Source organism: Lissotriton vulgaris, chromosome 2_1 (genome assembly GCF_964263255.1).
Source record: "Lissotriton vulgaris chromosome 2_1, aLisVul1.2, whole genome shotgun sequence".
NCBI lineage: Eukaryota > Metazoa > Chordata > Amphibia > Caudata > Salamandridae > Lissotriton > Lissotriton vulgaris.
The window spans coordinates 272,329,961-272,342,579 of NC_141687.1; the positions used below are offsets into that span (position 1 = coordinate 272,329,961).

The 12,619-nt window shown below is 45.2% G+C and overlaps 1 protein-coding gene across 2 annotated transcripts in view; it reads left to right on the forward strand.

The window, feature by feature from the left end:
• The window catches only part of BCAS3 (BCAS3 microtubule associated cell migration factor), a 3,998,327-nt gene that overhangs the window by 135,131 nt on the left and 3,850,577 nt on the right, over positions 1-12,619 (forward strand). The window lies entirely within an intron of this gene.

Here is a 12,619-nt window from a genome sequence, read left to right on the forward strand (position 1 = left end):
TCAAACTATAGTCTTAGCGCCTCATTCACAGATCTGTTTGGTCACTGAATTTACAACGGGGAGAGCAAATAGCTTTACAAATGCAGGATCAACTTTGATATATCATAGAATGTGAATTTGCACCTATAAATGGATTTATTCACATGTAAAATTACACTAGTAAGGTATAATCTTATGAGTGAGTAAATCTCATCAAAGGTGCGGGTTGTGAGCATTCCTTGGTGGGGACACTTGCAAACCTTAGTACACACATAGGTATTGACAAAACCTTGCATGCAGTGTCCCACCCTGAACATGGTCAGGGCTTGATTCCTGTTAAGAATATTAGTAAATCTTTTTCAGGTTGTGATTTAGGAGGGAGTTTACTCACAATTCGTTTCAAGTTAGGGAGACTTGTTTCTCCCTCGGGATTTTGTTTTTTTCTCTTCGGGGTTGGGGATGAAAAGAACTAGACAGTGCATGTTTGCATGCCTATTTCCTATTACTAGCCACCATACATCTTCTAATGCATAATGTTTTCTTCATCAGAATACTTGTGGGAGGGTTTGAATTCTTTGAATACCATTGCCATTATTTGTAAATTCAAAAAAGGCGGACATTTGCTCCAAATGTATTAATACACCAATGTGAACAATTTTCCAACCATGTGAATCAGGCTGTTTGAGAACGACAGACCTGTCCCCTTCCTTCCAATCATGGTTAAACTGTTTGTGAGGGCAAGCACTTCTGAGTATCCAGATCAACCCACAAGGTTCTAGGTCATTTTCAGGCAGGAGCTGCAGCACCCCACTGTACAAAAGCATTGGTCTTTTACCCTACATTTCCTGAAAGTGTTGGATTAGTGGAGCGGATATTGATGTTCTGTAGGTGAGCTGCTCTAAATACAGTTGACACTTTTCTAGGATTTTGTGTTAAGGTATTTATTTGTTGGGCAACATATTACTCTTGTGGGTTTAGAACAGATTCCCCTCCAGGTGTTTACAATGAGCCACGATTGATTGCTCTGGAGTTGAGGCAGAAGGCAGTGCGTGGTGGTCACATCGGCTGTCAGTGTCAGGGGATCAGAAAGATGTTCAGAAGACATACACATCCAGTCGTTGGCCTCTCGGAGAAGGGCACAGAGCAATGGTCACGTATTCCAGTTGCAACTGTGATTCTGTACAAATGTGTATGATGGAGGTGCACAGGAAATGCAGTGCTTAGAAGTGAGTGGGTGCGTTGTGTGTTTGAGGGTGGTGAAGAAAGAAGAGACAGCGGTGTAAGCTAGGCAGATGGACGAGATGTGGAGGAAAAAATGGCTTGCATGTCTAACATAGTGTGAACATACTAGTAATGATTGAGACACTCTGGAGACCACTACCCCTTCCACATGTTTCGGTAATGCTTAATTCTCAGTCTCAGAATGTCAGAGAAATAAACAATGTAAGTAGTAATTATGTACAAAAAAATGATCGGCGTTTCTCGTTTATTTTAAACAGTTAACAAACATTGACGACGTCAATAGAATACTGCTGGCTGGTAATAGGTGCTAAATATCTGGATGAAATAACAGAAAGCTGAGAAAGAAACCAAACACCGGCCTGATGGCACGCTATGGGAATCACAGAAATGTAATGTACGTATTCAAGCCACCCTGAATTAAATAGGGCATGTCCATTTTAAAGACCCCCACATTTTTCATCCCACTTCTTTTAAGACACGAGTTTTTGGAAGTAAGGATTCTGTTGTTGGGCTGGTTTGTGCGGAACTAAATAGCCACATCTCTTTTACATAGCTTAATAAAAACGAGCGACTCGCGCTAAACAACAAGTATCTGCGCTTCTAACTTAGAGCGAGCGCTGGGCCTTTTGTTGACGAGCGCTTGCTGGAAGCGTGGGTTTCTGCCATGGAGTCCGTTTGTTTTTACCAGCCGCTGGGCGTCGCTGTTGCCTCGGGTATCTCGCTTATTCCTCAGACATCTCGCTTATTCCTCAGACAGAGCCGGGTGCACAGCACTGCTGTCGAAGGATGCGTTCTCCCGGCACTGGTTGGCACGCGTGGCATGCTTGGGCGCAACAACGTAAGATTCCAACATGAAGACTCTGATGCGCCGACCTCGTCTGAAATCATTTGACCCCCCCATAAGACGCGAAAATACACTTTTGAGACAGTTGGGTCTCGGAGCTACTTAGGACGGTCGCGCCCCCAGCTGTGGGAAGACCCGTTATTTAATCTTCCCCCTGCAGCCTTTACCCAATGGCGAGCGACTGCCAGAAATCGTTGACGAAGGAGCTTGTCAAAGCTGGGTTTTGGTAAGCCCAGGTGGGCTAGTGTCAGGCTCCTGGCACCAAGGGCCATTTACTACAGCGAGTTAATTCGCCCTTTGCCGTTTTGCCGTGAGCATTAGTGTGTTTACATACTTGGCATTTCAAATCTATAACTATGGGTTTTCTGAGCTGCAGCGCGCCCTTTTAGCAGAACCGTTCACACTCCATTACGTCTCATCTGCTAAGTGGGTGCTTAAATTATTCCAACCGAGGCATTGCCCCGGCGGTCTTCTGGTCAGGTTGACCCACCTGTCGGCGAGATTGTGTCAAAAATATCTCCGGTATTTCTTGGAAAAACACGTCTGATAAAACAGAAAAATGCCTAACGTTTAAATGCACATTTCAATAACCATTCAGCAACCTCAGGGTGACTTTGCCTCAGATACTAATAGTTCTCTGCTTTCATTTATTTAGTGCATACTTGCCATGTTTTATAGGTCCGGCGTTAGCCAAGATCTCTTCATTTTACTAAATTGCCATGTATAATACACTTCCTTATGAAGGCTTTCTGTCAGCATTCTTCATCCATTTGTCTGTTCGTATGCAGTACTTAATTTGTGAACAAATAAGTGCCAGGGGTCCAGAGGTCACTCCAGCTTGCACTACCCATCGCCTCTGCCAGCAATATCACGGACAGTACCAACACAAATCCTAAGCGTAAGACTCTTCCCACATGGCTCGAGTCGGGGTACCACACCGGTGGACGGCGTCCCCCCACTTATTTTACCGGGAGCTCTGTAACTGGAGCAAATGGAGCCACACATTCACTCTTAGGCCTCTCTGGGGCGAGATCGGAGCGCATTCAGAACGCTGCTCACGCGCTGGCTTCTCTGATGCAATCGCATCTAAGGGGGGAACTAGGGGAGGCAATGAGTCTGATGGTGCAAGCCACCTTTCGTGACTTCACTTCCGGTCGTGACGTCAGCGTCCGCCACTTCTTTTTTTAGGACTTCTGACCTGTCTTCCAAGTGTGACAATTCAGACTTTTCCAGACCCCCAAACAGTGGTGGCTCCTCTAACGCTGTGGAACGTCGCCCCACTGCTTCTAGTGCAGTGAAAGAGGGCAAAAATAAAATAACAACTGCACCTTATTATCATTTTATTTTTGACTGTTGCAGGGTTGGTTTTGGGCTGGGAGGGCTGGTGGCTCAGGGAGGAGGAGTGAACTATGCACACTAAGTGTGAATGACTGCTTTGGCCAGCCGTTTTGGCCAGCCAAGCAGACATGCACACTTAGCATATTCCCCACCAGGCTGTAATGGACAGCCTGGTAGGGAATATGCACAGGCTCCCTGTCGCGATCTGAGCACGATCCACGGTGCTCAGACCAATCACAACCCTGCATTGCAGCGTTGTGATTGTCTCAGGGGAGCCTGTGAGCCCGGGTTCTTCATGCAGCTTTTTCCTGGAGTCAGGAAGAGCAGAGAAGCGAGTAGAGATGGGGCTGGCGGAAAAGGTAAGGGCGTTAAAAAAAAAATATATTTTAAACCTCCCCACCCCTGTCGCCTCCTTGTCACGCTCCACCACCCCATTCCCTACTAGCTGCCACTGCCCCCATAGCTACAAGAATGGCTTGAGAGACTGATATTAGTCATTTTAAGGTATATTTAATTAACAAACAACTGTTTGTGTGTTCATCTTTAAATTAGGCAAACAGCACCACCATGTGGCAGACTCTCATAAGTGCTGGTGCTGAGAACTAAGTGCCAGTGCCGGCACCGGAAACCACCTGCTCAAATTAAGCACTGTTCGTATCTAATCCATATTTTTCCTACAGGGTCTGCCCACTTCAGCCATTGTCTAACTTCACTGGGAGTGACAGTATTACGCTGTTTCACAAGGAACATGTCTGCACACAAAGTACTTCCCTACAGTGCTAGGAACTACTATAGTACTGTGCTGTTTGAGACCAACAAAAGAATTTGGTTTGAACCTCTGCTTTTTTTTTTTTTTTTTTGATTGACGAGGCCAGTCAGCTTCCCCAACAATTGAGGATGGGTTGCAAAAACCACAACAAAACAAAATAGGCTTTGACATCTGGCAGCCAACGCCAGACCTGTTGGCTTTCCCAACGCTTGTCTTGCCCACTGAGTTTATCATTGCCATTGTTCTTTAATCCCAGCCGGTATGACATTAATGTCCAGGTAGCAACTGTCCATGACGCCCAGGAAAAATTAGGAGCCCTCATATATTCAAGAACCTTTACACCTGGCAATGCACACTGCAGCTTCAGTAGAAAGTTAAAATTCATCATCATCATCATCATCATAAACTTTATTTCGATTTAAAACAAATCACAAAAGTTGAGACAACATACACATTGAGGTGAAAATAGAATATATCCAACATACATCTAAAAAGACATTTAACTAAATTAAAAACAACCACTGTTGAATTTCATGATATTGCAATAAATCGCATAAAAACACTAAATTACACCCCGGAAATGCTGCTGTCTGGAGAAGCACCCTTAATTGTTACCAGTTAGGGACAATCATCAATACAATAAGGTGCATAGTGCTGAATTGTTGGTGTTACATTACTAGACATAGGCACGAACATTTACCTAGTCCTCCTTTCTTTCCATCAAATCACCCACACCCAACCCAGGAACTTTGCAACAGCGATGACTATGGGACCTTCCAAGGATTTTTTTAGGATCCTAAATGCCTCGCTGCTGGACCTGGTCCCCAAGTTTGAGCGTGTAGGTTTCAGCCAGCGGGACCTAGGTTTACGGTACACTGAGCAGGCAAAGAAAATGTGTGCCAATGGTTCGTTTTTATCATGACAGATGGGGCAATTGCTGGTATTAGAAAAGCACCAATTATTAGTAAAAACATTCATAGGGAGCGAACCCACCCTAAACTGATGGTACAGGTTCCTTTTTTTGGGGTTGGTAATGAGATCCCAATAACCCTCATAAATAGCTTCATGCTTACTGTCAAGGAAGGATTTAGACAGAGGGAGGGGTTTGTATGGGCTGAGAACCGCCTCATGGTTATCATGTTCCAGTAAGCTGCCTTTAGCTCAGTTTTAGTTGGAAATGTACTTTCGGCGGGTGCCGTCCAAAGGCATCTCATTCCCATCTCACACAGTGCATTTTTAACCCACCTTATCCACAGAATTTTCCTAGTGACATCCATTTCTCTAACTTCTAATTGGGCCAGAGCATAATGTGAGAGCTCAGGTGTCACCTAAAGCCTCCTCCAGTATGCAACTGGCCTAAAGTGTGCCACATCTCTATTTGAATGGCACCCCAGATCTAGATATAGGGGTAATAACGGGGTGGACTGAGGGAGGCCAATTATGGACCTCAAAAATTTATTCTGAGCTGCCACCAGAGGGTCCAAGTTGGTGTAACCCCACAGCTCTGCCCCGTATAAGATCGAGGCGCCAATTTTGGTGGTATCAATTTGTAACCAAGGGGCAATTGGTTTGGTGTGAGATAGTCTCTGCTCCTTCAGCAGAGCACCCGGAAGTTGTGCATGCTTAACAGTGAGTAGGTCTATTTGGGGCTTCCATCTAAGATGTTTATCAATTGTAACTCCTAGATAAGAAAAAAATCTCTGTTTGGTCTAAAATACCGCCCTGCATTTTGGCAGCACCCACAGTGATCTTGTGGTTATGTAGGACCATATATTTTGTTTTGTCCACCTTGACAATAAGATCATGATCCTCACAAAACTCCTCAAACCTCGTAAGGGCACTTTAGAGTCCCTGTCTCGTCTTTGAGAGAATAAGGGTGTCGTCTGCAAACATAAGTAGGGGGATCTTAGACCCGACTAAATATGGTGCATCCGTGGGAAAATAATCAAAATATTGCACTACCCCATTAATGTATATTGAGTGAAGGGTGGGTGCCAGTATGCACCGGTGTCTCACCCCCTTCTCAACTGGGAACTTTTCAGTAGTGCTACCCTGCCCATCCAATCTCACCTGCGCGTAGTTATAAGTGTGCAACTTAATCAGAAAAGCCAGAATATCCAACGGCATACCAATGTTTAAAAAACGATGCCACATCTTAGTACGCGGGGCGAGGTCGAATGCCGACTTAAGGTCGACAAACTCTGCGTAGATAGTACCTCTCCCTAGTACTACCGTATGCCAGTATATGAGGATAAACCTAATCACCTGATCTAAGGTGCTAGTGCAAGACCGAAACCCCGCCTGAAGATGGGATAGGATGTCACGTTCCTCCAACCAAGCCTGAATTCTACTTAGTACCAGCCTTGCTGACACCTTTTGAATGCAATCAATAAGGCTTATGGGCCTATAGTTCTCAGGTAGGGAATGATCCCCTTTTTTATGGATGGGAAGTATTACTGCTCCTGCCCAGGTACCAGGCAGAGGTGCTCCATTAGCGATAGCATTCGCAAGGAGCTGACCTTATGATGTCCAAATGTCTATATCGTGGAGGAACAGGTCGGCGGAAATGCAACCAGGCCCGGCGCCCTGCCTCTTGGGACTAGAAGTAAAGCATTTTCCACTTCTTTCTTACTAAAGTATAAAGTGGAAATGGGGGATGGCATGTCAAACAGATCTTGTGCATCTCCGGCAGTTGCAAATTGAGCTTTAAAATATGAGACCCACTGGTCTGGCTCTAGGTGGTTCGTGGGCACCTTACAAGTGAGCCCTCTGCCCCACTTGACCATGTGCCAAAAAGCAGTCATGTTTCTTCCCAAACATGCCTTAACCGCATGCGCGCTAGCGGGTTTTCCCGCTGTGCGCTGAAAATTCAAAAAACCTGTGTTACGTGACAAAGCCAGCTCGTCATGCGCGCAGCGCAGGTAACGCCCATGACGAGCTGGCTTTGTCACCCGCATCGAAGGGGTTAAGTAATTCTGACCAGTGATGTTCGTCCCAGTCCTTTTTGGCACGATGTTGGGCTGCCTTGTATACAGTCCTAGCCTTGCGTATATTCTCCCTTTTTTTTGACCTAATTGCCACCGCTAGACACCTATAGGCCTTGCGACAAGAAGTGTTATACCAGGCGGCAGCTTTATAGCCCGAGTGGATCATAGATATTTTAATTTTAGTAATAAAAAAGCTTTTAAGCTTAGTAAAAAGAGCCTCATGGACCTGGACAACAGTAGAATTGAACTCTTCCTGGGCAGCACATGTCTGTAGAGTGCCAAGTGCATTAACTACCAACCTACTCATTTGTTCCATGTGATCTACCCTTGAGATCACATTCGCCCATTTGACTCGTCTAGAGTAATTTGTCAAATGGGCCTCAACATGATCTATGCGTGGTGCCAACCTTGCTCCACCGAATGAATACAGTGAACACAAGGAGAGAAGTAACAGGTTATGGTCTCTTTCGGGCCGTTCACAGACCCCCATGTCTTTTAAATTTGACCAAAACAATTTTTTGAGTAGGAAAAAATCTATGTGACTGGTATGCTGCCCGGTGCTAAAGGTAGGCATACCATGTTTGTCAGAAATTGATCTCCCGTTAACGGCCCTGACCCCTTGTTCCAGACAAAAAAACTTTTAACTGGAGTGCTGCACTCAACCATCTTTTTATTACAGGAAGATCCAGTGGAGGAATAGACCACTGGGCATCCTCCTCTTCACTAAAACTTGGGTCGTCAAAATCCAGGGGTTCGAATGTACAGTTAAAATCACCTGCTATTATTACATGTTGATCACCTCTCTGTTCTAATAAAAAAGAATCTAAAAGTACCACCGTAAGGGGAGGTTTTTCCACATTGCAAACCCCTTGAATAAACATTAATTAGTACCAGGTCTGGAATATTGGCCCGCTGTAACCTAATTATGAGAATATCCTTGGAGTCAATATAAATCTCCATCTTAAGCTGATCACATTGTCTTACCCAAGTGGTCAATCCCCCTTTCGGTCTACCACGCTGCCCCTGTTCCGCTGCTTTGGAAGCATTTAAGTAACCATGGCGGAATACTTGGTCCATGGCCCAAGTCTCTTGAAAGAACAAGATATCTTGCGCCTCAATAAATGTGGACCAATCTACAGAGGCTGTTTTCTGTGCCAGCCCCTCAATGTTCCATGATGCTAATTTGGTACCTGTGGTGTCACTGGGATTATTGCTATAGCCTAACTGCTGGAATAAGCCACGCCTCTCCAAGGGAGAATTAGCACCTTCATTCGATTGGTTGACTAACGGTTCTAAACTGCAATCCCACCCCATACATTAGCCCAGAAAATTTTCAATATTCGTTCCGTTTAGAGTGGATAGAGGTGAACTACCCTTGTGAATGGAGCCCAAGAGCCCCTTACCCTCTCCCGACTCAGCTGTTGGAGGCGAAATCATGCCAGAGGCCAATGGACTTCTCAGTCAGTCAGTGTCCTCCAGATAAGAAAAAAGCTCAATTATCCAGTATTAGGGGTGTCTTTCATAGATTCACATGCCTGAATCATTCCCCGTCGTCGAGACGGGAGCCTCCGGTACATAAAAAAGTAATGTCCTATAGACATACATAGAGAAAATAGGCCTAAGGACCTCTCCTTAGTAGCCTTTCTTTGTCCTTATGTAAAAAGGACCAAACTCTCACAGTCAGCCAATCAGCTCCGACCTCCCTCTAGAACCTTCCTGGGAGGAGCCTCAGTCCCTCAGATTTTCTACCGCACGTTGTGCTAAGGGAGTCTCCTCTGAGCTCTGCTCAGATTCTGTGTTTTTTCACTTCATTAAATGACATTGTTGTCAAGGATTCTTTTCTACTATGGATTATCTTCAAATACATTCTTTAAAGAAGGTCTGGTAAGGAAGAGGTTGCTCTGCTCTGATCCTCTCACCGACTGCATTTACTGTCTATACCGCAGGCCAAAGACTAAGTCTGTCGCACTTTCTCAAGTAAGTTTTTGAGACACTAAGACCAGAAAGGAGGTTTTTTATTTTCTCCAGTGACCGAGATGAGGCGTTGTCCTCAACGTCTAGGAGACCTCAAAAGAGAAGAGAATCTCCTCAGACTCATTCCTCAGGGGAACGTCCTGAGAAGGCCCTCAAAAAGACCACTCATGGGTCTTCTGGGCACAGTCCTTCAAAATCTCCTCACTCTGTGGAAAAGGAGAGTAAAGGCCTGGCTTTTGGAGAAAAATCATGTAAAAAAGACGACTTCTGAGCCGTCAAAATCACCTGCTGGTCATGGGACCCTTCAGAAGGGCGTCTTCTATACCGTCTGAGGTAAAGACTAAGAAGCCAACCTCGTCTACGATGGCCTCGTCTACGATGGTCTTGTCTACGATGGCTCATCTACAATGGCTCGTCTACGATGGCTCGTCTACGACGGCTCATCTACGATGGCTCGTCTACGACGGCTCGTCTACGACGGCTCGTCTACGACGGCTCGTCTACGATGGCTCGTCTACGATGGCTCGTCTACGACGGCTCGTCTACGACGGCCTCGTCTACGACGGCCTCATCTACGACGGCCTCGTCTACGATGTCCTCATCTATGATGGCCTCACCTACGATGGCCTCACCTACGATGGCCTCATCTACGATGGCCTCATCTACGATGGCCTCATCTACGATGGCTTATCTACGATGGCTCATCTACGAGGGCTCGTCTACGATTGCTCATCTACGACGGCTCGTCTACGACAGCTCGTCTACGACGGCTCGTCTACGATGGCTCATCTACGACGGCTCGTCTACGATGGCTCGTCTACGATGGCTCGTCTATGACGGCTCGTCTACGACGGCTCGTCTACGACGGCCTCATCTACGATGGCCTCGTCTATGATGGCCTCATCTATGATGGCCTCACCTACGATGGCCTCACCTACGATGGCCCCATCTACGATGGCTCATCTACAATGGCTCGTCTACGATTGCTCATCTATGACGGCTCGTCTACGACAGCTCGTCTACGACGGCTCGTCTACGACGGCTCATCTACGAGAGCTCGTCTACGACGGCCTCATCTACGATGGTCTCATCTATGATGGCCTCATCTACGATGGCCTCATCTACGATGGCCTCATCTACGATGGCTCATCTACAATGGCTCGTCTACGACGCCTCGTCTACGAAGGTCTCATCTACGATGTCCTCATCTATGATGTCCTCATCTATGATGGCCTCATCTATGATCGCCTCATCTATAATGGCCTCATCTATGATGGCCTCATCTATGATGGCAGTAGAATAAGTCGGGCTGGCGCACAGCGTTTTTTCTATAAAGATATTCCTGAGTGTTTGGGGTGCTATACAAGTGATGTCAGGCGTCCCTCGACATCATTATTAACAGTCCATGGTGTGTGGTCAGTGGGTCACTGGCCCCATCCTTGTATGCACACAGTTGTTCCTCTACGTGTAATAGAGGTTCCAAATAAAGTTTCAAGCAATGAATGTAGTTGACTTTTTATTCATAAGTTTTCTTATTGTAAATCAATAGTTTTCTTCATTATTCATTTTTATGACATAGTACCATCCTTTGTATACATCCAATGCATTTCGGGGTTGTGATACACCCCTTCATCAGGGAAAGGATACTGTGAACAAACAAACATTCGAATCATAAATCATATATGCGTAAATCATAGGTTCAAATTACATTGGCGCATGCATCATGTGGACCTGGTGGGTAAAGGTGGGGCGAGTGAAGGTAATTAAAGGGGTACACCCGTTAATGTTCCAGTTGGTCCCAATGTGAAAGGAAATAGTATACTGGTTCAGCGCTGGTATGCTTACGTGTCTGGTTCGCTGAGTTTGCCTGTGTTCCTGTGAAATACAAATGCGGGGAGGTACGTTAGTACCCGTGTAATGGTCTGCCGGGTTAGATGCTATGGGCGCGGTTCGTGGGCTAAGACTGACCTGATGTGTGTTGTTGGGGTCCTCCTTTCGTGGACGCTGGTTCTGGCGGAACGCCATGGACCGCGTTTCGAGAGCTTAAGGGAACGCGATCACGTGGTTTTGTCAAGGGGGCGTGTTTCTGTCAGTTTAAAGCAACCGCTTGCTGTGGTCATGTAAGCTATGGATGGTATCTGGCGCTATGCAGTTTGGACTATGTAGTTAAGCGTGGGTGTGTGGGATGCGACTGCATAATGGGTCCGCGTGGACGGAGTGCTGGGCCATTGAACCTAATGTCGCCAAAAAAACATAATCTAATTAAGAAAATATGAAAAGCCAATAACATGCAATTATACATGAAATTAAAGTACAACGTGAAATTAAAAAATGCACAAATGATCCTTGGATCGATCAGGAGTCACTGACTCAGTCCTAGAGCAACTTTACAGATAGCAAGAGAGTTCAATCCTTTCATTGAGCCCGTTTGGCTTCTGGGTCGACAATTTTTGGATCCATTCATTTTCTCTTTGGAGCATGAATTTGGTGTTATCTCTGCCCTCCAGTTTGGGGATGGTTTCCAGTATTATGAATTTCAGTTGAGAGATATTGTGTTTCTCTTCATTGAAATGTACTGCTAGGGTTGACTTGGTACTTTTTAAACGGATGTTTGATTTATGCTCTGTGAGCCTGGTCTTGATTTTGCGTTCTGTCTTTCCGATATAGAGTTTTCCACATGGACATTTTAAGGCATAGATCACATTGTTGGTGTCGCATGTGGCATTGACACGAAGTTTGATCTTGTTACCCTTCATTGGATGATTAACTGTGTTACCTCGGATTATAGAGTTACAGTTCCCACAGTTAAAGCACGGTTTTGTACCTGCGTAATTGGTTGGTTCAGTCGGTTTGTGTTGCACTAGTTCACCCAGATTACGTGCTCTGGTATATGCAAATAGCGGAGGTTCCTGAAAAATCTGGTTGAAATCTGGTTCTAAATTCAAAAGTGGCCAATGTTGGTAAATGATCTTTTTAAATTTGTTGGTAATGGTAGAAAACTTGGAGACAACCACTAGGCGTGTCTGTTGTTTTTTGGCGCTGGGTTGTAGAAGTTTCTGTCTGTCTATATTGTTGATCCTCTGCATGGAGTCTTCAATGATGTTTTCAGGATATCCTCTTTTGCGAAATTTGCAGGCAATTTCTTTGATCCTTTGTGTGGCATTTTGAGGATTCGATGTAATTCGTTTAGCTCGTGCCATTTGTGAGAAGGGTAGATGTGTTTTCAAATTTGATTCGTGGAAGCTACTATAGTGAAGCATATTGTTTCTGTCTGTGGGTTTGGTGTAAAGATCTGTTTCAATGACTTGTCCTTTGATAGAAACTCTAACATCAAGAAAGTTGACGCACTTTTTTGAAATTTCCCAAGTAAGCTGTATTCTTTGGTCGATGTTGTTGAATTCCAGTAGTCTGTTTAGTAGTTCTTCTTCTGTACTTTTCCAGACGATGAAGATATCGTCTATGTATCTTGTGAAGAGCATGAGGTGA